The following is a 24,839-nucleotide window of genomic DNA, read 5'->3' as shown; positions in this document are numbered from 1 at the left end:
CTGTGTATTGAAAAACACAAGAAAATCTGCAGATGCTGGAAATCCTAAGTGCACACATAAAATGCTGGAAGAACTCAGGAGGTCAGGCAGCATCTGTGAAAAAGAGTAAACAGTTGACGTTTCAGGCCGAGACCCTTGTGCTTTATTATAGGATTGCTTTTATATTCATATTGACTGTGTTCTTCGTGCTTCCTGTGTTTTTTAATGCTGCATCAGATCTGGAGTGACAATTATTTTGTTCTCTTTGACACTCCTGTAATGAAGAATGACAAACTTCATTCCTGAATCTTTTCCTCAGACTTCCAAAGGCTGCACTAGTGCATGTAGGACCGTGGTGAATTGGATCATCAGTGTCTATGCTCGTTGCAAGGTAGCTCCCAGGATATAGGACGTGGCTGTTGTTTTTCCAGATTTTTTCCCCATTACGGCACTGGCATTTAGGGCAGCAATGAAGGTCCTCCATCTCTGGCAGTGTTCAGGGCTTCCTTCATCATGTCAGTAGCTTCCTCTCAGTTTTCACTCCTGTCAGTCATGCAAATTCCAGGTAGAGACTCAGGAACACCATCCCATTCAGCTGTAGAAGGATCCTTCATTGCAGTTTCCATAACAATTTTGTTTGACCAGTCAGGGATGTTAGCCCTGGGTTGGACCCCTGAACTTAGAGGACTGGTGGACCACTCTTAGTCTGGCCTCTACCCTTTGATCTGTTTGGTATGGGTGACTCTACCACGAGCCAAAGCATAAAGCCCTGACTTCAGCCAACATAGCTCTCTGGGTCATTGAGGCATGCAATCCTTCAAACCATGACAAACTTGTAGCCCTCTCAGATGTGCTTTTCAAGAGTTTCCCTCAATTAAATACTTTATCAATCTATCTGCTCCTACCCTTGTCTAAGGCCATAGTAAATGTGTAGGAGTTGTGGTCATTGTCTCCAAAATACTCTCCTACAGAGAGATCTGTCACCTGACCAGGTTTGTTTCCTAGTACCTGATCCAGGAGAATGAATTAGTTATGGGCCTTAAAGCAGAAGGGTAACCCTTGCGTTCTGGGCAGTGCTGATGTGGAAAATGTCTGCAGACATGTTCTCTCTGTGTGTTCGTGCTTCTCAGCTATATGACATTATGCTCTCCCCTAGTGCACTGTTCCTAAAGCAGATGTATTTGGAATATATGGAAGTGCTTTCTGTTCTGTTGTGGAGAAGGTCTGTGTTGTTGCGGGAAGGTGCTGTGCTGCCAAATCCCACGCCCAAAAAGCTTCATTCCTAGATGAATTAATTCCTCATACCATACCTGGGTCACCTGTCTGACGCAGCAGTGAGCACCAAATCAGGAACTATGACAGACATCTGCTTAGTGAGATCCCATAGTGAGGAAGCTGAGAGTCAAGGTGACTTTGACCTCCTAGGGGAGAGCAGTCCAGATACGAGCGCTAGCCAGCAATCTTTCCACAACATTTCACAAACCTTGGTGATGTCAGCCTGGGAAAATTCAAGCCTGGTTTGTTGTTTTTTGTCAGAGAAATCAAGTGGATTTGGTGCTTGTAGAATGTTGTGGCAGGAGGTTATTCACTGAAGGGCACCTCTTTGCCTCCTTCTTTGAGATACAAGAGGTCTGCCATTGCCACAATGACACTTTGAAGACACGTATGAAGTGAGAAACACAGCAGCTGAGAATGGAGAAAGGCAGTGCTGGAACTTCTGAAAAACATTAGGAATGGTAAGTCTAAATCCCAGTTTACTACAAGACGCAAAAGAAGAAATCTCTGTTAGTCGTGGAAACATTCTGTAGACTTCAGAAAGTGTCTGGATAGACTGCAGTCAATTCTGAACCTGCCCAGGCAGATCTGTAGCAGTCTGTGGAGTGTCCCTTTAACTACCAGGAGGCTTAACAAAGTAGCACAATGTAGTCTTCAATGGTTCTTCAACGAAAATTGTAGCTTGCACCCAAAAGCTTCAGTTTAAGGATATGAATGGGTGATTCACAAATTACTGATTCATCTATGGATTTATTGAGTATGCCCACAAGAAAATGAATCTCAGCGTTGTATATGGTGACAAATATGTAATTTGATAATAAATTTACTTTGAACTTTGAACTATTTGGACACCAGATAAACATCAGACACACTAATGAATAGCACATGAGATGTGATGCCCAATTTCCTGATGAACGCAACTTCACCCAGACCAGTTAGCACATGCCAGACAGGAACTACGTGATCCAAGTTCCATACAGTATAATGTTACTGTGCAAGTAAATATACATAATTGCAAGTTGCAACAGCAGATTAAATCACAATACAATATTTAAACATTGTCAGATAGTTTCAGTTATTTTCCAACAGAAATATCAGGCAAGGTTCCAAAGTCCTTATGATATTTTTCTAAAGAGTTTTATCATCTGGGCCTCCTGATTAGATTTCTTAGTAAACCCCCACCCACCCCCCCCAACCCTTGCTGCCAAAGGCACTGGTTCCTGTCTGTGTTATTCAAGGGTGTTGCCTAGCATCTGTGGCCTCACCCGAGTGACGTGGTGGCAAGATTACAGCAGGCCCTGGTCCTACTCCCACTCATCATCCACCTCTGACTGTTTGCCGACAGGTTCACTGGATGGTCTGAAGGGCTGTTCTCCTTTATCTCGGCAACTGTTGTCAAATGGAAAGCATTTATATAGCAACAGGGGAGTGTGTGATAGTCAGTGAAGTACATTTGAAGTGTTGTCACCATTAGGATATAGAAATGGGGCTGCCAGTTCCACAAACAACAACTTGATAATTTCCAAATTATGCTGAAGGTTTGTTCACATACAATATAGAACACTGCAGCACAGTACAGGCCCTTCAATCCACGATGTTCTGCCAACCTTTTAACCCACTCTAAAATCAAGCTAACCCTTTCCTTCTACGTAGCCCTCCATTTTGTTATCCATGTGTCCATCTAAGAGTCTCTTAAATGGCCCTAATGTATCTGCCTCTACCACCCCACCCTCCTGGCAGGGTACTCCATGCACCCACCACTCTGTGGGTAAAGACCTTCTCTCTGAAAACCCAGCTATGCTTCCCAACAATCACATTAAAGTTATGCCCCCTTGCTTTAGTAATTTCTGCCCTAGGTGGGAAAAAGTCTCTGGCTCTCCAGTTTATCTACACCTCTTATCATCTTGTACACCTCTATCAAGTCACCTCTCATCCTCCATTGCTCCCAAGACAAAAACCTTAGTTCACTTGAAGAAAGTGATGTTGTATTATTTAAAATCAGCTTAACCTGGGGTAGACCAATTTTGCACACACTTATTGTGCCAGGATACCTGTCATTTGACCCCTCATTTTCCTGGCTTCAATCCTGGCCCTGTGTGTCATCTGTATAGACTTTGCACATTCTCCTTTTGATTTGGGGCAGCATGGTAGCATAATGGTGAGCACACCGCTTTGCAGTACCAGCAACCTGGGTTCAATTCCCGCCACTGCCTGTAAGGAGTTTATACATTCTCCATGTGACCGCAGGAGTTTCCTCCCACAGTCCAAAGAAATACCAGTTGGTATTTTGGAATAGAAGTGACAATCTCACACTATTCCACATTAATCTCATGTGCTCACCCAACCTGTCCAAGCAATACTGCGGCCCCTTCGCACCCGCCTCACAGCCCACGTGCGTGCACACGCCCACCCGTCTCACAGCCCACGTGCGTCTGCACACGCCCACCCGTCTCACAGCCCACGTGCATCTGCACACCCACCCGCCTCACAGCCCACGTGCGTGCGCACGCCCACCCGTCTCACAGCCCACGTGCGTCTGCACGCCCACCCGCCTCACAGCCCACGTGCATCTGCACGCCCACCGGTCTCACAGCCCACGTGCATCTGCACGCCCACCCGCCTCACAGCCCACGTGCGTGCGCACGCCCACCCGTCTCACAGCCCACGTGCGTCTGCACGCCCACCCGCCTCACAGCCCACGTGCGTGCGCACGCCCACCCGCCTCACAGCCCACGTGCGGGCGCACACCCACCCGCCTCACAGCCCACATGCGTGCGCACGCCCACCCGCCTCACAGCCCACGTGCGTCTGCACGCCCACCCGCCTCACAGCCCACGTGCTTGCGCACGCCCACCGGTCTCACAGCCCACGTGCGTCTGCATGCCCACCCGTCTCACAGCCCACGTGCGTCTGCACGCCCACCTGTCTCACAGCCCACGTGCGTCTGCATGCCCACCCGCCTCACAGCCCATGTGCGTCTGCACGCCCACCCGCCTCACAGCCCACGTGCGTGCGCACGCCCACCCGCCTCACAGCCCACGTGCATCTGCACGCCCACCCGCCTCACAGCCCACGTGCATGCGCACGCCCACCTGTCTCACAGCCCACGTGCGTCTGCACGCCCACCTGTCTCACAGCTCTGTCATCTGCTGCAATAAAAGCCCTTCTAAAGATGAGCTTTATTTGTCACATGCACATCGAAACATACAGTGAAATGCATGGCTTTGCGTCGACAACCGACACAGTCCGAGGGTTGTGCTGGAGGCAGCCTGCGAGTGTTGCCCACATAACATACCCACAACTCACTAACCCTAGCCCAAACCATGCATGTTTGGACTGTGGTAGGGAACTGGAGCACCCAGAGGAAAGCCACACGGTCATAGGGAAAGCGTACCAACTCCTTACAGACAGCAGTGGGAATTAAAGCCCGACTGGTGATGGCTGGCACTGTGAAGCATTACATTAGCCACTCTGCTACCATGCAGGTGTTACGTTTAGTTCCCTCATTCAATTTACTGTAACTAGCTGAGGCCAGGATATTCTTACACAAAACCCACATGTCATTGCCTACCACCCAGATTCTGTCTCTCAACAAACTCTCACGCGGCACCAGTACATACTCATGCCTCCTGTTCACATGTGCTTTAATTTTGCATATTAACTTCAAGTTCAAGTTTATTCAACTATACACACATATACAGCTAAACAGAACATCGTTCCTCTGGTGCTAAGGTACAAAACACAGTACATGTAGTTACGATCCAGCTATATGTAAAAGATTTCTTATGTCAGACCTGATCAAAATCTTTCCAATCCTCCTAATTCTTCAGCCTATGAGTTACATCTTTAGAAATCTCCAGTAGATTTTATCAACATTGTTCCCCTTTTATAAACCTGTACTGAGCTTGTCCAATCCCATTAATGCAATCCCAGCGTAGCGTTGTTGCAATTCTTCCCGCTGTTTATAGACTTACTGTCCTGGAATTCCTCATTTTTTTTCCTTCCTCTTTAAGATCATCAACATATATTTGCCATCCTCCTATCTGCAGAAATGGAAACATTTTTGGAAGCTGACCCCCAAAACATCCATTTTTTTTCAGCCACTTCCTTTACTAATCTGAGATGTAGATTACACTGGGCAACACATTTTTTCAAAAGTGTTCCTTCTTCAGAATTATTTTTTGTTTATGATACATCATTTAAGCTGAACACAAATATAATTTCAGACTACTCATACCATATAGGAATTTGGAGAAACAAATTAACTTTTATTGAATATAATGCATTTAATTACACAATGGTGCTGACGCTTTGCAATCGTTCAACTAAACAAAAAAATGTTTTGTTGATAGTTTTCGTTTGTACTCAGTGTCTGACACTTCTCACTTAAGTGTCCAACAATAATCAGCCAGCAGTGATGGATTCCAGTTGCCATGAGACCAGTTCTCCATGTTTTCAGTGTCCTGGCGAAACCTTTCACCATGCTCATCACTGACAGTGACAAGGAAGAAGTGACATGTTGCACTTCATGATTTTGTGTGCTTGAAGCATGTTGTCAACCAGTTGCACGTAATTTGGTGCTCTTTAGTCGCTAAGAAATTTTTCAACAACATCCTTGAATGCCTCCCATGTGATTTTCTCCCGTCCCACTAGAAGTTCTTCTAATTGCCTGTCATTGATGACCTGTTTGATTTGTGGACCAACAAAAATGCCTTCCTTAGTCTTGGCATCAGTTATTCAGACTTGAATTATGAAAACATAGATGCCTTCAAAAAATGGTGTGTGATAGGGAAACTGCATGGTGATTTTCATGACCATCAGCCCCAAAATCCATAAGATGCACCCAAAAGTACTCAGGAAGCAAAATCTTTATTTTCTAGTGTTATTGGACCCCTGGGGATTTTGTTAGTTTTAGCCCCAATGATTTCCCTAGCAATGTTTCTTTATAATGCTGTTTTCCATCAGTTACTTCCTTCTCTCTCCAGTCCCTTGGTTACCAATATTACTGGGAGGTTTTATGTATCCATTAGGATTCATTAGGAAGAACCTAAGTATACTGGATGCCATGGTTAAAACAGAAGTACGTTCCAGTTCTGTTGAACCCATTGACATGACTGAAGACTTAATGCTTCACTGTATGTAACGATAGCAGTTATCCTGAGAAGGTGCCTTGATGCCACTTAACAAAAAATTTCATACAACAAGAGGTCTGTTTTCTGAGGATACTGAAGTTGGCAAAGGACTCAAAAATCTGTGATCTCGATAGAAGAAAATCATGCAGAAACTTAGCACAAAATGTATAATGGGAAACTAAATCTCCTACAATGGAAATAGAAGAGGTATTGTTCGGATAAGTATGGCAGGCAAACAAAGAGAAGCCATTTCTATAAATCCACACTAGCAGTTATGTACTTTTAACTGAACTAGCCAAGCAAGTCCAATATAAAAAAAATTATCATTGTAATATATCTTAACATAATGGCCTGTGCAAGATGAAAGTATAGCTTCTCAATCATGTTTTGACTGTCCTTATGAAGCACTTTAATTATGCCATAGGAGGACAAGGTAAATTATTGAGGCCGTGCAATTTAATTTCCTGCTCAATCTACTGTAAGGTTTAAATTGCAGGGGTTGTTCCTATATGGGGTGTCATAGGCCACCAAGTCGAATCCATTCTCAGTGGGAGCTGAGACAGACCTCACCTCCTGGTTAGTGAACAATCGCTAAGTAACACACCCTCACTGTTATTTCATCAACTTAATTGCCTTCAAGAAGAACAGGAGCAGAACAATAAGGAGCAAAGTCCCCTGTTTTCATGGAACAGTGTTTTTTTAAAAATAAATTACGTCTGATTATTTGTCCAGTTTACAATAGTTTACAATGGAGTAATCAACAAAGTGCCACACAATAATGTTGTAGAATGAACAAGGCAAGGCTTCTTATTAACGAGAAAAATCCATCCAAACATACTATAAAAATTAACTTTCCTTGTAACCTGTGCTGATCATGTTCATAGTATTCCCCTTCAGCAGATGGCCAACTCGGCATTAGTATTATGTATTAGGAAGATATTTCTTTTAATCTGAAATTTTTGCTTTTTGTTAATCTTTCTTGCTTTCAATTTTGTTCCTGAAAAACATTTATCTAACTGGGTGCCACGGTAGCATAGAGGTCAGTGTGATGCTAATACAGCTCAGGGCGTTCCAGAGTTCAGAGTTCAATTCCGGCAAGGAGTTTCTGTACGTCAGCCCAGTGTTATGTGTGGGTTTCCTCCCACAGTCCTAAGATGTACCAGGTAGGTTAACTGATCATTGTAAATTGTTCTGTGATTAGCTGGGGGCTATCTGGGGTTGTGAAATTGCTGGGGGAGCATGGCTCAAAGTGCCAGAAGGGCCTTCTCCGCACTGTACTGCTAAGTAAATAAGTAAAGTTTAGATGTGCTTACATCCTCCTAGTCCCATGACCTTGCTCTACTGTTGGATTGTAGTGAAAAGCAGGAGCTCCAGGCTTCATTCACCTAGTGCAATGCACTTCTGGTGATGGAATTGACTAGCCATACTCTCCTCCCTAGCAGCGGGATTCCCGGAGACACAGGAGATGGCAGATACTGGAATCTGGAGACTGCAGGTGCTGGAAGAGCTCTGCGGGTCAGGCAACATCTGTGGAGGGAAATAGACAGCCAGGTCCCTTAGTGAGGCGAGTGGGTGAAGCAAGCGATTGGTGAGTCTGTGTGAGGAGGGTTGATAGGCAGATGGAGCACGGAAGAGTGGAAGGATAAACTGCTTCCTTCATGCCCATAAGGACAATTTATTTGTTGAGATTTAGCGTGGAGTGGACTCTTCCAGCCCTCCGAGCCGTGCTGCCCAGCAACCCACCAATTAACCCCGGCCTAATCACAGGACAAGTTACAATGAATACCAACTGGTGTATCTCTGGACTGTGGGAGGAAATCAGAGCACCCAGAGGAAATCCACGCGGTCACGGGGAAGAACGTACAAACTCCTTACAGGCAGGAGTGGGAATTGAACCCAGGTCGCCAGTACTGTAGAGCGTTGTGCTAACCACTATGCTACTGCACCACCCCAAGTTCCAGATGAAGAAAAGAGACTAAATAGTGAGAACCTTTTCCCCAAAGCAAGGATATTTAGGGGTTATGCCTCACTGGTTTCACATGCTGCCCTGTGACTGCAACAATATTGGAGGTGGGTTTTGCTCGTTGTTGGGTCAGTGCAAGAGAAACCAACGGGTGATGGAGCATCTGAAAGAAAACCTGAGACCAGGGTAACGCACCAGGCATTCTCCTATCCAAAGCTAGTGTGGTGGGATCGAAAACTGGGTACAGAGTTAGACACTATGCAGATAGGACAAAAATTGGCAGAGTCATTGATAGTGTGGAAAGAGGTCTTAAGCTGCAGAGAGATCTCAATTTGTTCATGAAATGGGCTGAAAAAATGGCAAATGGAGTTAAATCCAGACAAATATGAGGGGGAACATTTTTGGATGTACTACTGAAGCTGGTGGGTGGACAGGTGAGGATACATCTCCACCAAAGGAGGTGTAAGGCACTCCTTCCTTCTGCTAGCCCATTGGTCTCCTTTGGCAAAAGTGTAGCTCCTACTTTCCTACTCAGCCTCCAATCAAGGTCACGTAAAACCATAGGAGCAGGTGGTGGATGGCTGTATGAGCGGCTGGTGCATATCACAAGTCCTGATTATGCAACCACTCACGCCAGGCAAACAATCTCTGAAGAGTATCGATAATGGCTGGGCTCACCCGTCTTGCAAGGACACTGCCCAGAAGAAGACAACGGCGAACCATTTCTGTAGAAAAATTTGCCAAGAAACAATCATGGTCATGGAAAGACCATGATCGTCCATGTCATACAACATGACGTGTGATGAACAAATGAATGACATACAGCATGAATGATAGTGTCCTGGGGATTATTGAGGAACAGATGGAACTTGGAGAAAAAGTCAATAGATCTTTGAAGATGGCAAAATAGATAAATAATATGGTTAGGAAGGCATATTAGACACTAACTTTTATTAGACAAGGTAATGAATACAGACTTTGGGAGGTTATGCTCCCAACTTTATAAAACCTTCATCAGACCACAGTTGGACTATTGCTTGCAGTTAAGGTCACACACTATAGGAAAGATGGTGCTGGAGAGGGTGCACCAGGATATCTCCTGGGATGGAGCAGCTTCATTTCAACTGCAGAAGCTAGGTCTGTCTTCACTAGACTGGATGAGGCCAACTAAGGATATAATTGTGGTATATTAAATTATGAAGGTTATAGATAGGATAGACTGCAGGAAACCTTTCCCCATATCAGAGGACAAAGATTGAGGGTAAAATGGAAGAGATTTGGATGGGGATTGAGGGAGATCTTCAATCAGAGCCAAAAAGATAGTTGAAGTTGGGTCAGTGACAACATTTACCAAGTAACTGGATTACCCCTTGGATCTCTTAGGATTAGGAGACTACAGACCAAGTACTGGAAGATGGGATTAAAGGAATGGATGCCACTGGTCAACGTGGACGGTTTGGGTAGAATGGCCTTTTTTCATGCTGTGTCATTCTGTTACCCCATGGCTGCCACGATCCCAAGGCCTGTAGTAATAGAAGGCAGTAATGGAGAGGGGTGGGGATGTCCTAGGGTTCACTTCACAGCTGGAAATGATGGAGAAAGGCAACCCAGGCTGATGAAGTGACATCCTCAATGCTGTCTCCTTCCCTCCACTATTCCTGCTTCTCTGTGGGTTTTCACAAGGAGGATGGATTGGGGGTTGAACAGCCCCCTCCCCAACCCACCATACCACTTTGTAACATTCACCAACAGTTCTGCAATCTGGAAACAAACAACACTGAAAAACTCACAAATAGATAAGAAAGCAATAGTTATCTTTCTTTGGAATGTTGGCCAACATCAATTACATTCCAAAGGGCTACACAAAGATACCACAGCAAAGGCAGAGGAAAATACACTTTCCATCTGCTTTTCTCATTATTTTGAGCAATTTTCATTTCTATGGAGCATTCTACCCAATAACTCAAAGCACATAAAAGCTCTGAAAATGTAGTGAAGACATCATTTAATACTGTTAAAGCACATCTGAATTTCTTTACTGTGAGGCCATAGACCAGAAGACAAAGCAGCAGAATTGGACCACTCACCCCATCATGCACCATCCCATCATGGCTGATTTATTATCCCTCTCAAACACATTCCCTGCCTTCGCTCCATAACCTTTGACACCTGTACTAATCAAGGACCTATCAACCTCCACTTTAAATATATTCTTTGACTTGACCTTCATGGCCAGCTGTGGCAGTGAATTCCACAAATTCAATACCCTCTGGCTGAAGAAATTCCTCCTCAAGTCTGTTCTAAAGGGACATCCTTGTATTCAGAGGCTGGGCCCCCGGTCTTAGACTCCCCTACTACAGGAAATATCCTCCCCATGTCATTACCTTTGAAATCATTGTTACAGAAAATGTGTAGGTTAACCAGTCAATTCACCAACTCTCATTTTCTCATTCAGTGAGAAAAATTAAGGACGAGCAGCTTTTAATTTGGCTTTTCACCTTTAGAAAAGATTAATATCTGTGAGTGGAGGAAAGAACATATTGCAGGAGTTACAACAGGTGAATAGAAGTTTGGTCGGAGTGAGCTTCTTTGACTTTTTGAAGGCAGAGGAGGAGGTGACAAGCTTGAGAGGTTTAGGGAGGGAATTCCACAGGTGCAGAAAAGCACTCGGCTCTTGCTGGAACTTTCTGGAAGCAGCCATGAAAAAAAAATGAAGGACCAGAGAGTAGGAGAGCAGGGTCACCCCATTCCACATCATCAACCAAGCTTATGACGGTCTTGAGAACCAACAGTTATCTCCAAAGAATACTAACACATCTTACCTAGCAGATGTTCCACCTGAACAGATTATGGTCACTGTGTATTTCAGGGCAATTGTTCTTTTAGCAAAACTAATTTTGAGGTGAATAACTAAAAATGATTAAGATTTAAGAAAACTATTAGTTTTATTTGTCACATGTACACCGAAACATATCATGAAATGCGTTGTTTGTGTCAAACCAAATCAGCGAGGATCATGCTGGGCAGCCTGCAAGTATCACCACATGGCACTTGTGATTAGGGTGAGGTTAGCTGAGGTTGTGAGGTTGTTGGGGTAGCATGGCATGAAGGGCCAGAAGGGCAAGTGTTACCAACATAGTATGACCACAACTCATTAACCCTAACCTGAAGGTCATTGAACTGTAAGAAGAAACCGGAGCACCCAGACGAAACCCACGCCTTCATGGGAAGAACGTACAAACTCGTTACAGACAGCGGTGGGAATTGAACCCAGGTGGCTTGTGCTGTAAAGTGATGTGCTTACCACTATGCTACTGCGCTACCATATTTAGGAGAATACTTTACAGTACAGGCGACCTGGGCTCAATTCCCAGCGCTGCATGTAAGAAGTTTGTACGTTCTCCCCATGACCACATGGATATCCTACATGGTAAAAAAACGTACCAATTGGTAGGTTAATTGGTCATTGTAAGTTGTCCTGTGATCAGGCTAGGGTTAAATTGGGGGATTGCTGGGAGCATGGTTCGAAAGGGCAGAAGGGCCTGTTCCACACTGAATATTGATAAATAATTTCCAACCAATTTATAAGCAGAGGACAACAACTGACTGCCTGGCTCAGTGGAGTTGATGGTGTCACATGACAACAAGAGACCTATTAATCCTTCTTTGAATCATTCCTTGGGATATTTTCCATTCCTCTCAGTTAGCCACGTTTTCAATCCAACTTTGCACCTGAAAGGTATTCCTTATTGTCCTTCAGTAAGTAATTACTACATTTGTTTGTCCCCATTGATGGGCCTGACTGCATAAGGATGGTAATTTCCATCGCTGTCGCCCCCCACCCCTGCTGGATCAAGGAGATATTTAGGACAATCTGGTAACTTTGTGTCTGGAGCTCCTAATGCAGTGTCCTCTACATTGAATGGACCCATCGTAAATTGGGGGATCACTTCGTCGAGGCTCTCCGCTCCATCTGCCGAAAGTGGAACTTCCCGGTGGCCAAACGTTTTAGTTCCAATTCCCATTCCCGTTCCAACATGTTGGTCCATGGCCTCCTCTTGCCCAAGATAAAAACACCTCAGGGTGGAATAGCAACTCCTTACAATCCATTGGAGAGTAGCCTACAACCTGATGGCATGAATATCAATTTCTACTTCTGGTAAAAAAAATTCCCTACCACTCCCCTCTTCTTCTATTCCCCACTCTGGCCTCTTACTTCTTCTCACCTTCCCCTGGGTCCCCTCCTCCACCTCCTTTCTCCTATGGTCTACTTTCCTTTCTGATCAGATTCTTTCTTCTCCAGCCCTTTATCTTTCCAACTCACCTGGCTTCACATTTCACCTTCTAGCTATGCTCCTTCGCCTCCACCCTGCCTCTTTATTCTGACGTCTTCCCCCTTCCTTTTCGACCCTGAAGAAGGGTCTCGGCCGGAAACAACAATTGTTTACTCTTTCCCATAGATGCTGCCTGACCTGCTGAGTTCCTTCAGCATTCTGTGTGTTGTTTTGCGTCACCTGTATGAATGCCAGGCTTTTATCTGAAGTTCGACATGATTAAACTGAATTTAAATGCCACATCTCTTAATTGAACACAGATCTCTGGATTGCTAGTCTGGCAACATAGCCATAGTAAAAATTTGGAAAGAATAACCATTAAATTATATAATCCCTTGTCATATTGCCTCAACTGAAGTGAACAATTACCAGTTTTTTTCTCAGCCTATAAATTCAAGTGAACTCTGAAGTGCCTAGAGCTGCGTCAGCAAACTAGTCAACTATCAGATGCCGCGGGGCTCAATTTATACAGAGAATAAGATATATTGATGTATTAAACCTCAAAAGAATTCCTCAATTTATGGATATTTGATTTATGAATTTTCACTTTTAACCCTTTGATTTTTGGAAGTACTGTATGTACGTTTGTTCCTCTGAAGGTACTTTTCTCCAACAATTGGAGCACAACAATCCCCACCTTTCTCTCCCCACCTTTGAACACACCTACACAGCACATGGTTAGAGGAAAGCAGCATCCATCATTAAGGACCCCCACCACCAGGGCTTTCTTTTCACTGCTGCCATCGGAAAGAAGATACAGGAGCCTCAGGACTCACAGCACCAGGTCGGGAACAGTTATTACCCCTCAACCATCAGGCTCTTGAACCAAAGGGGATAACTTCACTCAATTTCATTTGTCCATCATTGAACTGTTCCCAAAACTTTCAAGGACTCTTCACTTCATGTTCTCGATATTTATTGCTTATTTATTTGCTTGTTTGTTTATCTTTTTATTTGCTCTATTTATTTTCTTTTACACACTGGCTGTCTACCCTGTTGGGTGTGGCCTTTCATTGATTTTATCATGGACTAAAGTGATAAGCGACTCCAGCCTTTTTCCTTTGGTCATACCCACATATCTAACAGATGGGCTTCGGTGATGCTGAAGGTAGAACATAGAACATAGAATAGTACAGCACATTACAGGCCCTTCGGCCCACAATGTTGTGCCAACCCTCAAACCCTGCCTCCCATATAACCCCCCACCTTAAATTCCTCCATATACCTGTCTAGATCTCAGAATGAAGCCAAGATGAATCACTTATTCTGCACTCCCAGCTGAACGTGGTGAGGAATGCTTTAGTCTCACCTTTACTATTCAGATGCTGGGCACAACCATCATTGACAATGGGATATACATGGTGCTTTCTCCTCCTCCTCCTATTGGCTATTTAATTGTCCACCACTGTTCACAAACAGATATGAACTTCAGTCTGATCTATTGGTTGTGAGATCTCTCAGATGTGCCTTTTGCAAGTTTTTAATATTTAGCACACACTTTGTCCTGTGATAAATTTTCAAGAGGCTGGCAGCTATTTTTCTCATGACTCAAACTAAATTTTGAAAACCTGATTGCAACTTATGTATGTATTTGTTAATGATAAAGGAGAAACACATTCTGCAGTGGGCCATGTTTCAGTGACCATTGATGTTCTATATAATTTTATTATAATATTGATTGGAAAATACTTCTCTGAGTTACTTCAGCCCCAGAGTTGGCTGTTGTAACATGAAAAAAGTCACTGGAGACGCACTGAAGCTAGTGGATATAGAAGTGTTTTATTCAATAAAAATGAGCAATAGACAGCATACTGAGACCTTCTTGGAAGAAGAGGCCTGCCCGGCCCAATATTACGTGACATTTTTATATGCTAAAGATCAAAGGTAACAGCAGGACTATTCTATAGTTACAATGTATCTACAATGCTTCCTTTGAATTACATATAGTTTTCACACACCTCCTTCACACCCATACTTCAGACACCTACAATTAATATTAATCAGCAACATGCTGGAGGAACTCAGCAGGTGGGGCAGCACCAGCTGAGTTCCTCCAGCGTGTTGTGTGTGTTGCTTTGACCCCAGCATCTGCAGAGTATATTAAAGAGCACTGTCTGGTTTGCAATCAACTCTAGTCCGCAGCTCCAGGAAAGTTATTGTTTAGGGTGGCATTTCAAATTCAGTCTACAATCCACATTCATGTCTGAAGACTGGTTGCTGGTGAAATTAATATTTGCTATATACCCTAACTTTAGAATAAGCCCTAACACTGATAGTACCCTGTAGGCAATGGTACAAGTGAAGCTATTAGCAAGGGCAACACAAGGCTCAAAGATCTGAGTTTACCTCCTTTGCTGCCTTCAACACGTGCCGTGTTTGGTGCTAATGCTCCCACAAAAAAATCACAATGTTGGGTAAAAATGTGGAAGATATATGATCTAAATCAGGATCTGTAACCATCAGGACACAGCTGTCACATCATTGTCACACTAACCACTGCATCGGAATCAGGGTTATTATCACTATTAAATGATGTGAAATGTGTTATTTTGTGGCAGCTGATAGGTCAAATCCTGGTGTTAAGGTATATAGCAAATATTAGTTTTTAACGGCAACCAATCTTCAGATTTGAATGTGGATTGCAGATTGAATTTAAAATGCAGTTCTGAACAATTAGACCACAGATGCCTGCATAGGCGTGAATGCAGCCTAGAGTCAGTGAGGGATTACATTCATTTGGGTGTCTGGACTGTGGGTGTGAAGGAGGTGTGTGAAAACTGTATGTAATTCAAAGGAAGCATTGTAGATACAGTGTAACTATAGAATTGTCCTGCTGTTACCTTTGATCTTTAGCATATAAAAAGGTCATATAATATTGGGTTGGGAAGCCTCTTCTTCTAAGACTGTCTCAATCTGATACCTGCTGCTCGTTTTTGTTGAATAAAACACTTCAGTGTCTCCATCAGCTTCAGTGTCTCTCTGGTGACTTTGTTCACATCACAACAGCAGCATTACAGTGCAAAGACATAATTATTTTATAAATTGCAAAATAAATAATCAGTGCATGAAAATAAATAATGAGTAGTGCTTATGGGTTCATGGACTATGAAAAAAAGTGATTGACTGAGAGGGAAAAACGTTCCTGAATCATTGAGTGTGGGTCTCCAAGCTCCTGAAACCTTGCTTCCATGGCGTCAGCGGAGGTGGAGAAGACTCAGGGGTACGGGCACACGAAAGTCTCTAATGTGTCTGAGACCTCCTCCACCCAACCCCAAGCAATGAACTGACTCAATTCCACTCCCCCCACCATCAGAACATTTACAAAGACAGGTGTGCAAAAAGGGCCCGAAGGATCACTGGGGACCCGAGTTACCCCAACCACAAACTGTTCCAGCTGCTACCATCCAGAAAATGGTACTGCAGCATAAAAACCAGGACCAACAAGCTCCGGGACAGCTTCTTCCACCAGGCCAGCAGACTGATTAATTCACGCTGATACAATTGTATTTCTAGGTTATATTGACTGTCCTGTTGTACATACTATTTATTATAAATTACTATAAATTGCACATTGCACATTTAGATGGAGATGTAACATAAAGATTTTTACTCCTCGTGTATTTGGAGGATATAAGGTTTAGTCAATTCAATTCAATTCCAAAGTAATTTGAGCCAATGATTTCTGCATCCGGACACCAATACGGTTTAAAAATCAGACTGTGCTCAGTACAGGGACTTCCAGGAAATTATTTAACACAGCACTGATCTTTGGTTAAAGAACCATGGGCAATGCAATGTGTATGTGCTTTGCCTTCATTAGTGCGAGAATGAAACTGGACTAATGTCGGCCATGTCAAGGGGAATCGTACACGGATATGTTTGTGAGCCAAACCCTGATGGTTGCAACTCAGCTTGAATGACGCTAGCACCAGCTAATATGCATTAAATGTTTTTATGTATTAATGACATATAAAAGTATGCAGTAGGGTGTCCAATATTGAGGCAATAAATAGTTTACAGTTATAGTCATTTCAGGAGCTCTTTGTGATTTCTCCAGGGCCAAAATTGCAGCTTCCCAATGAGTTGATAAATGTAATCAGAAACATGCCAAAGAAAAACAGGTTTCTGATTAGAAGGAGCCAGAAGGCTGATACTGTAATCTTTATGCCAACCATTACTTAGCTGATCGCCGCCCTAAGACCACATTGCAACACTGTGAAGACTGCCTTTGCATTGCTGATCAGTCATATTCTCCCAGCACATAATCCCCCATATCTTCCGTCATCTCCAGCAGGATCCCACCACCAAGCACATCTTTCCCTCCCCACTCTTTCCGCTTTCTACAGGGATCACTCCCTACACAACTCCCTTGTCCATTCGTCCCCCCCCCCCACCGATTTTCCTCCTGGTATTTACCTTTACAGGCGGAACAAGTGCCACACCTGCTCTCTCACAACCATTCAGGGACCCAAACAGTCCTTCCAGGTGAGGCGAGACTGTTGGGGTCATCTACTGTACCCAATGCTCCCAGCGTGGCCTCCTGTATATCGGTGAGACCCAAGTAGATTGGGAGACTATTTTAGCTACTTTATCTCTTTCACCATCCAAATTCCCAGCTCTTTACTTCGTGCCCTTCCCCTCTCCCAGTTTCACCTACCACCTTGTACTCCCCCCACCTTCCTACTCTGACTTCTCCTCTTTCTTTCCAGTCCTGATGAAGGGTCTCGGCCCAAAATGCTGACTGTTTATTCATGTCCATAGATGCTGCCTGACGTGCTGAGTTCATCCAGCATTTTGTGTGTGTTGCTCTAGATTTCCAGCATCTGCAGATTTTCTCTGGTTTGTGATATAATGCCAATGTTTGCTAACATGCTGGAATATGTAACTTCAGCCCATTAGGGCATTTCTTGGGCACCTACAATGCAGTGTGGGCTGGTCATGTTTTTATGCCTGCTAGTTAACACTACTGACCAGAACTCACTGATGTTTCTTTGCAAATGGCCAAGTTGTTCTCTGGGGGAAAAAAATCTTTGAAATGACGTCTCAGTAGCAGGATTGCATCTCGTTTCTTAGCTATAAAGGAAAAATACACTGTGCAGTTGGCTGTGTCACAGTGACCTTTGATATTCCTTATGATGTTATTGCGTTATTGATTAGAAAGCTTCCCAGGGTCACAGCAGAGCCTGGGCTGAGAGTGGTTTCCAGGCAAATATTAATATGTGAAACTATTTTGACACATCAAAAAACATAAGCTGAAAGGCTGAGATGTGTCTTACTGGCATGCTAGTTACATTTCCCTGGCTTGAGGCTTCAACTGAGATCAGTAAGTTTCAATAGGTGCATTTAATGTCAGAGAAATCTAAACAATATACATCATGAATAAAAAACACAAAATGCTGGCAGAACTCAGCAGGCCAGACAGCATCTATGGGAGGCTCCTGATGAAGGGTTTCAGCCCGAAGCGTCGTTATTACCTCCTCCCATAGATGCTGTATGGCCTGCTGAGTTCTGCCAGCATTTTGTGTTTTTTATTTATTTCCAGCATCTGCAGATTCACTCGTGTTGCCTTTGAATATACATCCTGAAATTCTTTTTCTTCGCAAACATCCACGAAAACAGAGGAGTGCCCCAATGATGAATGACAGCTAAATGTTAGAACCCCAAAGCCCCTCCCAGCAACTCCCCCACCCACGCAGAAGTAGCAGCAAGGCAACAAACCACCCTCCCCCACCAGTAAAAAAGCATCAGCACCCTCCACCAAGCACTCAAGCGTGCAGCAAAGCACCAGTAAAGAGACAGACCCCAAAGACTATTCCTTCACCCGGTAATTCAACATACTAGAGGCTCTCTCTCTCTCCCTAATACTGGAGAAAGAAGTGTCCCCGTTTCACAGCGAGAGGGGAGACATAACAAACAACTCGCTGATTTACGATGTTAAAAGTCCGTTGCGTTGCTTTTCTCGAGCTCTGCGCCCGAGAGTCGGCACCAAAAAGGCGCAACACAACCCTCGGCAGCTAACTCAATGTTCTATGTTCTCCTGCGATGTTTCAGTCAGTGGTACTGGTCTAGAATCAGCATGCCCCCGGAGCCACAAAATCCCAGAACCCTGAAGGCGCGCTTGTCTTCCAGGCCACGTCCTTGGGATACCAGAAAGCGGCCAGTCATGAGGCCCAGAAAACGGGTCCCATACCCACAAAGAACTGAAGTCAGAGTGTAACTACATGTCAGGGTCTTCAAAAGAACCCCCCACATCCTGAAAAGGAAAAAAAAAGAGATATCAAAAATAGAAATAAAGCTGTTTCTGATGCAAGCGAAGGAGTCGCTGTTTAGCGGCATCTTAACTTCGCCCCGCCTCCAGTCAGTGTGGGTCTCAGAAATGGAAGGAGAGCAAGATATATGTGATGTTTACTTGTTCAATCTAACTGAAATATTCTAGTACATTTTCAACATGGGCGTCTATTCTACACTATGGAAAATTGCCAAATACATTATCCCGTCTGTGCTGTTATCACCTCATTATCTACTCAGTGGTGATAGAACAGTTTTACACAAGTGCTTTCCTCATCTATAAGGTCAGAGTCGCTCAGCTAGGGCTTTCATCTCTCAGCCTCATGACAGTTTGCTTTTGATGTGGACAGACAAGCAAAATTCCAGTGGTCACTCCTAGGTATCATTTGACTAATGTAGGAATTGGGTGAAACTGTCCTCCAGAAAGTACTAATCCCAGTTGTTTGAGGTCAATCATCTCAGATGCTAGATAGGTTTACAGGAGCTCCTTAACCAGAAGAACATAAAGCTAGATAATTTGACCCAGCATGGCTGCACCTCCATTCAATCAGATCGTGGCTGACCATTGAGTTCATCTTTCCTGCGCTGTATCTATACTGTTTGATTCTTATAATGTCTAAAAATCTATTAATCCCTGTCTTAAATACACTCCCCAGCTGGGACTCCAAACACAGTACTTACAAAGATTCACCCACCTTTTGGCAAAGAAGTTTCATCTCATCTCTGACCAGAACGGCTGGCCCTCTCTTCAGCTCAAACATCTTCAACAACTGCCTTCCCTCCATCATATGACCAGAATGGAGTTCTTTATTAACTGCACGACATCCTGTTCTAATTCTAGTTAATAACTTGCTGATCTATCTCACTCCTGTATGCCCTCTCATCACAATCTGAAAATCTGCCAACCATAGTTGTATTGCCAACAATACTACCTCACTACTTTTAAACTTCTATTTTTGCACTACTTACTTAACTATTTAATATAGATATATGCTTACTATAATTCACTTTTTTCCTGTTATTATGTATTATACTGTATTGTTGCTGCAAAGACAAAAAAATTCATCACATATGCCAATGATATTAAGCCTGATTCTGATTCTAAGTCAAGGTTCCTCAGGAGTTGAAGCACGATGTCTTCCGCATGCAAGACATGGGGAATAGGAGTTTAGTGCTGAAACTCAGCAGTTAACATTTCCCAATAGAAGACAGTCCAACTGATTCCTTTTGTATGTAATGATATTTCTAGTGCTGAGTCCCCACCTCGAAATCATCATGGACTATAAACTTAACAGAAGTACTGTGGCTGTAAGAACAAGAGTGTTAAGTATTCTGCAGCAAATTCCTTAAGCCTTTCCACTTTCTCCAAGGCTGATCAGAAATGGAATTCTTCTAGTTAGAAAGATTCTTTCAGCTCCAACCATACCCAAGAAATTCAAATAATTCTGGATAAAACAATCCAGTAGGATAGTACTCTATCCATCACACAGACACTATAACCGCATTTCTCTTTCTCCGTCATCCCGGCCGGCCCCTGTTGACACTAGTCCAGCTTCTCCATTCAACAAACAGCTCACTGATAGAGTAGCCCTGGGTTGTCCTGTGATCATAAGAAACACTTTTAACAAAGAAAAAAGCACCTTTGGTTGGCCCCTGAGAAGTCGCTCCATGGTTTTATACATATATTTGTTTTTCTTTTGCGTCAATATGCTTTTTTGCTTGCTATTTTGTTTGTTTTGCACCTTGGCCTCAGAGGATCACTGTTTCATTTGCTGTATCTGTGTATGGTTGAAAGATAATTAAACTTGATTTAATTGCACTATATATAGCTTGCATGGCATTTGATTGCCAAACAACACCTCCCAAATTCTCAAACTCCAGCACCTAAAAGGCCAAAAGAACGCAGCATTTCCAAGTGTCCCTCTGAGTCACACGCCATCGTGACTTAGAGTTCTACTGGTGCTCCTTCTCAGTGGCTGAAGCTCCAACGATACCCTAACACCACTAATGGAGCGCATTCAACACTTGGGCTGTAGACTTTCAGGGAAGGTATGTAGCTCACTACCAACTTTTTAAGGATAGTTAGGAATGGACAATGCATTCTGCCTCTGACGATGGTCATTCCAAGCTCGACTCTTTGCTATTCTACTCTGCCTACACTCGTGACCTGTTAATGGCCTAATTCTGTTCCTATGCCTTATGGTCTTATGGACTGTGTGTCTAGGCACAGATGAAATACCATCTATAAATTTGTTGATGATACCACTCTGGTCAGTAGAGCCTCAGATGGCAATGAGAAGGCGTACAGGAGTGAGATGGATCAGCTGGTTGATGCAGTCACGAAGAAGGCATGCTATACTTCATTAAGAGTTTGAGGATGTTTCATATGTCATGAAAGTCTAGCAAATTTCTACAAATGTACAAGGGAGAGTATTCTGACTCTGAATCACCATTTGAATCGGAAGTACCAATGTGTAATGAGCTCTTCGGGCTTGTGTGAGGAGGCGGAGAGCATTGGGCGCCAAGGTTTTTAGAGCTCCTGAATTGGGTAATTGTTGTTTACTGACAGTCATTAAATATTTAGATTTCCTTGTGTTTTTCCTCGAGTGACTCGCTCTTTGTAATGCGGTCTCCTGGTGATTTCTGTTTAAACTTGTTGTGTTTATTTTGATAGGCTGAAGATGCACACTCATCGTTGCTTCTTCCCCTCGGCCGTCAGATTCTGAGCTGTCCACAAACCCATGAATACTACCTCACTATTCTTCTCTTGCATTATTTATTGATTTATTATCATAAATTGCAGTAAATTTGTTATCTTGCTACCCCAAAACAGCAAATTTCATGACAGGGTGCTCCTCTCCTCCTTTCTTTCTCCCTAGGCCTCCCGTCCCATGATCCCTTCCCTTCTCTAGCTCTGTATCCCTTTTGCCAATCACCTGTCTGGCTCTCAGCTTCACACCACCCCCTCCGGTCTTCTCCTATCATTTCGCATTTTCCTCTCTCCTCCTACTTTCAAGTCTCTTACTATCTTTCCTTTCAGTTAGTCCTGACGAAGGGTCTCAGCCCGAAACGTCGACAGCGCTTCTCCCTTTAGATGCTGCCTGGTCTGCTGTGTTCCACCAGCATTTTGTGTGTGTTACTTGAATTTCTAGCATCTGCAGATTTCCTCGTGTTTAAATTTCATGACATACGTCAGTGATAGTGAATGTAACTCTGATTCTGATTCTAATTCTGAATAAATAAGACAAGCACTTTCAGTTCGATGTTCCTGACATTGCTTAAAGTCGAAGTATGTGCCTGAATATTTGGTACCCAATAACTGGGTCCTATATATCAGAAATATGTGTTTTCAGAAATCTGGGTTAATTCTAATGTTCTCATTTTTAAATTGGCAAGCCATTGGTAAAAAAAAAACTTACAATAAATGAATTTAGTTTATAGTTGGATCTTATTTATATTTTTTACAACTAATAAATTTCCGAGAAAATTAAAAATTAAAGATATATGAGAGGAAATGGCAAGAGATTTATGATGCAAGACAAACCTACTGCAAATCCAATAAACTACCAAATAAAAAAAATTAATAAATGGTTTCCTCTTTCATGTTATAGAAATATAAACTAACATCAAAAGCCATACAACCCAGTCCTGATGAAGGGTCTCAGCCTGAAATAGTGACTGTTTATTCCTTTCCCAAGGTGCTGCCTGACCTGCTGAGTTCCTCAGGCATTTTGGCAGTGTCGCTCTGGATTTCCAACATCTGTAGAATCTCTTGTGTTTATCAAAATCCATTAGCTTTATGCAAAACATCTGATTTGCACTTCAGTCTTAAATAAGTACAACTTGTGGATTTTGGGTTGACTATTGAAGTATATGGGTGGCAGGGTGGAGATATGTCTCTACAAAAGGAGGCGTAAGGTGCTCCTTTCCTCCACTAGCCTGCAGGTCACTCTTGGGCAAGGTGTAGCACCCCTATTCCTTCCCCCAGCCGGTCAGAGTCACTTGAAGCCATTGGAGCAGGTGGTGGATGGTTGTATGAGCAATTGGTGCATATCACAAGTCCTGGTTATGTGACCACTGACACCAGGCTGACAATCTCTGAAAAGTATTGATAATGACTGGAGTCAGTCATCTTGTAAAGACACTGCCCAGAAGAAGGCAATGGAAAACCACTTCTGTAGAAAAATTTGTAAAGAACAATCATGGTCATGAGCCATGATCACCCACGTCATATGACACAGCATATAATGATGATGTCATACGACATGGCATATAATGATGCTGATGATGAGATGGTGATATTCTATCAAGTTCAGCATGTACTTTTCATAGCTTTCACATGAAAGTTCATTGTTTGTAAGGTTATCTTTGTTTCTCTCTCCAGATATGCTGCCTGAACTGTTGAATATTTCCAGTATCTTCTGATTTTATTTCAGCATACCAGCACCTGCAGTATCTGGATTTTGATTCATTTGGTTTTAATTACCCAAGTTACAGCTCTCACTGCGACATCCATTGGCCTTGATCAAAGCACAAAATTGGTGGGATTGTAGGGAGATTAAATGAGATTGAAGTAGGATTAGTGTTAATTAGGGGCTCCCAGCCTGGAGTCCACAGACCCACAGTTAATAGTAAAATTGGGATTCCCCGGTGTAAATGGCTCTTGATGGTCAGGCTGAAGGGCATTTTCAAAGCTGTATGACTCAAAGAACATAGAATAAATCTAATGTCCTAAAGTAGGATCTATTAGCTATGAAATGATTTAACTATTTTTATGGAATGATTTAAACTTTCGAGTGGGATGTGTAGCGGTTATTTGAAAACAAACCAGAACTGCTCAGAGACTAAGCACGATACTGTCGTTGATACTCTATGTCACGCTATCCACAATAACAAAGTTGTGTAGTCAAGGAAAGTACATTTGATTCTTTATTAGGAAACCAGCAACAACGAACAACCTTGAAAAGATAAAAACTAATGAGACTAAAGCTGGCAATATAATGAAATAAACAGTTTTAGCCTATTTAAACATACTTAAGCCAAGCATTCTTAAACATATTTAATAGTATTTAGTGGTCAACAAAAAAAATATCACCCCTGGCCCATTCTCTGGCTCTACCCAAACTAAACTGAACTAAAGATGAAGCATAAATATGTAACTAAACTCTTCATTTGTACCAAGCCCAACCCATGTGACTAACTCCCCATAATAAACATGTAATGCAAAATACAATACAGGCAGAAAATAGATATATGGCTCCTGTAGTGTGTTAAAGATTGCAGTAAAATCATAGCCAAAGATTTTTTTATTTTGTTCAGAGCTCTTTGATTAATTGTATCGGTTGGTGCCTGAAAGTTGAAACGCATTCTGAATGCGATTAAAGAGATTTGCCTTATTTGTCACATGTGCAACGGAACATACAGTGAAATGCATCATTTTGTATCAATGATGCATGAAGTAAGCAGGAAATTATAAATAAAAATATAGATTAAAGGCTCCAATGTTCTGACTGCTACTGAGAACTTAGTCCACGCTGCTCACAATTGTAAGTGGAACAGAAGTTGAATATACAGTACCAGGCTACAAAGTCTTTCCAAAAGGTTGGGAAGTTATTGGAAGAGGAGGAGTGGCTGTATTGATTAAAGATATGACTTCAGCACAAGATAGGATATGGAAAAGGGAAATCCATTAGTGTAATCTCTGTAGTTAGTATCAAGTAATACAAAACAGATTTCAAACTGTAATTGGAGTTATCTATAGATGTTCTGATATTAGCCACGGTATGGCAGATTGTATTAACTCAGAGATTAGAGGATTGCAGCCAAAGCAGATTTGATTAAATGGTGACCCTATTTTCATTCAGATGT

At 42.9% G+C, this 24,839-nt stretch overlaps 1 protein-coding gene across 3 annotated transcripts in view; it reads left to right on the top strand.

Annotated features, from left to right (window-relative positions):
* Positions 1–24,839, top strand: part of LOC140734940 (leucine-rich repeat-containing G-protein coupled receptor 5-like) — a 176,907-nt gene that overhangs the window by 97,560 nt on the left and 54,508 nt on the right. The window lies entirely within an intron of this gene.

The sequence above is a fragment of the Hemitrygon akajei genome, chromosome 10 (genome assembly GCF_048418815.1).
Source record: "Hemitrygon akajei chromosome 10, sHemAka1.3, whole genome shotgun sequence".
In the NCBI taxonomy this organism is placed as follows: Eukaryota; Metazoa; Chordata; class Chondrichthyes; order Myliobatiformes; family Dasyatidae; genus Hemitrygon; species Hemitrygon akajei.
Note: the sequence above shows the minus strand (reverse complement) of the source record. Positions and strands in the feature narration are given on the sequence as shown.